Raw genomic sequence first — 4,178 nt, 5'->3', positions numbered from 1 at the left:
CTGGCCCGGTACTCCCTCCCTTACCCCGGCCGACTGCTGCCGCCACCATAAAGGGCCTCCCTCCATTCCCCTGGTGGCCGCTGCTGGCTGGGGCCTCCCTTCCTTCCTCCAACTGGCCCTGTTCCCTGGTCAAACTCCTGGAGAAACTCCCAGTCGAGGGAACAATTTGCATACTACACTTTTATTATATAGGATTAATGACTATGCCATACTTTACACCAGCCGTCCTCAAACTACGGCCTGCGGGCCACATGCGACCCGCCGTAAACATTTATCCGGCCCGCCGGGTGTTTTTGCCGCCACAGTGTGCATAGGAATTTGTTCATAGTTTTTTTTTAGCTATAGTCCGGCCCTCCAACGGTCTGAGGGACAGTGAACTGGCCCCCTGTTTAAAAAGTTTGAGGACCCCTGCTTTACACCCTGTGACTGTTGTTATAACCGGCACCTTGCACGTGGAGCCTCCAAGTACAAATTGTAAGTGAGCCAAGAGTTTCTAAAGCCGAAACCGGTTTGGCTCAGTGGATAGAGCGTCGGCCTGCGGACTGAAAGGTCCCGGGTTCGATTCCGGTTAAGGGCATGTACCTGGATTGCGGGCACTTCCCCAGTGGGGGATGTGCAGGAGGCAGCTGGTCGATGTTTCTCTCTCATCGATGTTTCTAACTCTCTATCTCTCTCCCTTCCTCTCTGTAAAAAATCAATAAAATATATTTTAAAAAAAAAGAGCTTCTAAAGGTTACCAGAGTGGAATGTTATACATATGAGTTAGGTTCACACGGGACTCGACAGCTCTGAATTCTATGTCAGTCATGGCTGTTTTTAAATAACAGATACCTTGTTTTGCTTCCTTCATGGCACAATATGTTTTTAATGTGATGGTTTTTATTGAGGTGTACTTTACATGCAATGTGTACAGATCTTTAAGGGTTCGGTATGATGGACATTTCTATCACCCAAATAGTTCTTTGTGCCCCTCCCAGTAACATAACTTTTTAAACATGAGTTTTCAGTAGCACTAGAATTGAAAAGAATGGCACAATATTTTTAAAAACTGTTATGCCACTCTAACTGTAAAGGATAAATAAAAAGAGAATCTATCTATCTATATCTATATAAATATCTATATTTATATCTATATCTATATATACATAGAGAGAAGAAATATGCAAATTAGGCCTGGATGCCATAACGGGTCACAACCCAACTGGAGGAGGCTGCTCATGCAGGTGAAGCCAGGGGAGACAGGTGGGGGGCCAGCCCGCAGCCTCTGCAGCCAAGCGCAGTCCCGGAGAGGAGATGGCAGGCCCACCTCCTGCAGTGTGGCTCCCTCCCGCCTCCTGCGGAATCCGCCTCCCATGGCATCAGCATGGTTTCTTCCTGCCTCCCGCACAATCAGCACGGGTCCCTCACAGCTCCTGTGGGCGCCGGCAGCTCGCTTCTGCCTCCCGTGGAAGCAGCATGGCTCTTGGCAGCGTGCTGCAGTTTTTACCGGCTCCCGTGGTAGCGGCGGGCGGCCTACTATGCACGATATTATGCAATGGGCTACTAGTCTATAATAATAAAAGGGTAATATGCTAATTAGACCAGACATCATTCCAGATGCCCTTCCTGACAAAGCCAGGGCCAGAGGCCATCCCGGGTCCCAGGTGCCTACGGGCAGCAGGAGGAGGGAAGGCTTTCTCTTGCATGAGTTTTCATGCATCGGGCCTCTAGTATTTTAATAAAATATATGTACCCTGGCTGGTTTGGCTCAGTGGCTAGAGCATCGGCCTGCGGACTGAAGGGTCCCAGGTTCGATTCTGGCCAAATGCCCGTAATGCTCTTGTCTGGCTTGGCTCAGTGGATAGACGGTCAGCCTGCAAATGAAGGGTCCTGGATTCCATTTCAGTCTGGGGCACATGCCAGTGTTGCAGGCTTGATCTCCAGTAGGGGGCATGCAGGGGGTGGCCGATCAATGATTTTCTCATCATGTTTCTCTCTCCCTCTCCCTTCCTCTCTGAAATCAATAAAGATACTGGTATATTAAAAATAAATGAATAAATAAAATATATGTATTTGGTTCCACCTATATGGGGAAAGTCTTAGAAAATAGAATGGTAGTGCCAGGGGCTCGGGGAAGTGGGGCAAGAATTGGATATAGGCTTTCTGTTAGTGAGATACCAAATACTATCGACCTTATGCATAGCAGTGTGCATATAGTTAACTCTATTGTGCTGTACAATAGAGTGTGGTTAAAATCCTAAATTATTTGTTTGTTTGTTTTTTTTAATACTGTCTCATGGTCCCTCGAGGTAAGTACAATTTTATTCCCAGTCCCCAGTTTGCATTTGAAGAAACTCTGTTATTTTTAATACAATCTCTCTATATAAAACCCTAAGCAACCAGTTGACTGTTTGACTGGTCACTATGACGCACACTGACCACCAGGGGGCAGATGCTCAACTCAGGAGCTGCCCCCTGGTGGTCCTTGTGCTCCCACTGGGAGTGCCGCTTAGCTGACCGCAGGGTGCCAGATGCCAGGATCATGTATTTGAGTTAACTTTTGTATATGGTATAAGATAGAGGTCCAACTTTAGTGGAGATCAGCAGTCTCAGCACCAATTACTTTGCTGAATTTATTACTAAGTGTTTTATTCTATTTGTTGCCATTTTAATTGAATTGTTTCCCTAATTTTATTTTCATATTGTTCATTGCAACTGTATCGAAATACAATTGATTTTTTTGTGTATTGGTCTTATATTTTGCAACCTTGCTGAACTCATTTTTAGTTCTAATAGTATTTCTTTAGTGTGTTCTTTAAGATTTTCTGTATTCAAAATCTTGTCGTCTGTGATATAGTTTTTACCTCTTTTGCAATCTAGATGCCTTAAAAATTTTTTTTGCCTTAATGTCCTGTTAGAACCTCTAATACAATCCTATATAATAAAAGGCTAATATGCAAATTGACCAAAAGGTGGAATGACTGGTTGCTATGATGCACACTGACCACCAGGAGGCAGACGCTCAATGCAGGAGCTGCCCCCTGGTGGTCAGTGCACTCCCACAGGGGGAACGCCGCTCAGCCAGAGCTGGCAAATGCAGCAGCGGTGGCGGGAGCCTCTCCTGCCCCCGCGGCATCACTAAGGATATCCGACTGATGGCTTAGGCCCATATGGGGAGCGGACCTATGCCATCAGTCGGAAATCCCCCAAGGGTTCCTGGACTGCGAGAGAGCGCAGGCCAGGCTGAGGGATCCCCGCCACCCTGAGTACATGAATTTCGTGCACCAGCCTCTAGTGTTTAATGAATGACAATAATAGTTATCCTTATCTTGTTCAGGAACCTTAGGGAGGAAAGCAGTGTCTTTCATTGTTAAGTGTAATGCTAGCTGTAGGGTTTTCATGGATGCCTTTCATTAAGTTGTGGAAGGTGCCTTCTATTCCTGGTTTTAAAACTTTAGGATTTCAATCTTTTTTAAAAAATATATTTTATTGATTTTTTTTTTGAGACACAGAGAGAGAGAGATAGAAACATCAACAATGAGAGAGAAACATCATCAATCAGCTGCCTCTTGCATGCCCCCCACAGGGGATCGAGCCCACAACCCAGGCATGTGCCCTGACTGGGAATCGAACCCGTGGCCTCAGTTCCTGGCTCGATTCTCCACCGCTGAGCTACACCAGCTGGGCCTATTCCTGGTTTTAAAAAAACAACTTTTTTTTATCATGGAAGGTTGTCATATTTTGTCATGTGTCTTATCTGTTTCTATTGAGATGATGATGTGGTTTTGTCCTTTGTTTTATTGATATGGTGTATTACATTAATTGATTTTTGGATGTTAAAGCAACCCTGCATTCCTGGGGTAAATCACCCTTGGTCAGGTGTCTATTTTTTTTTTTTAGGTTAAACCTGCTTTATTTCCCCCCATCATCCTTATCTAATAAAAGAGAAACATGGTAATTGGCGTACGACCACTATCCTTCCCATTGGCTAATCAGGGGCGATATGCAAATTAACTGTCAGCCAAGATGGCGGCTGGCAGCCAGGAAGCTTAAACTGAACATGAGGCTTGCTTGCTTCAGTGACGGAGGACTGCAACGTTCCCCGCCTGCCTTGCCGGCCTCTCAGCCTGCAGTTTAAGAAACATAGTAACAAATAGAAGCTAAAAAAAAAACCACAGAAACCAGATTTCAGGGAACTG

The 4,178-nt window shown here is 45.5% G+C and overlaps 1 protein-coding gene across 7 annotated transcripts in view; it reads left to right on the top strand.

The window, feature by feature from the left end:
- TMEM241 (transmembrane protein 241) overlaps positions 1-4,178 on the top strand; it is a 91,474-nt gene that overhangs the window by 25,922 nt on the left and 61,374 nt on the right. The gene's annotated exons all lie outside the window — the stretch shown is intronic.

Source organism: Myotis davidii, unplaced genomic scaffold, assembly GCF_000327345.1.
Source record: "Myotis davidii unplaced genomic scaffold, ASM32734v1 scaffold1467, whole genome shotgun sequence".
Classification (NCBI taxonomy): Eukaryota; Metazoa; Chordata; class Mammalia; order Chiroptera; family Vespertilionidae; genus Myotis; species Myotis davidii.
The sequence above is the reverse complement of the archived record's forward strand: the minus strand, read 5'-3'. Positions and strand labels throughout refer to the sequence as shown.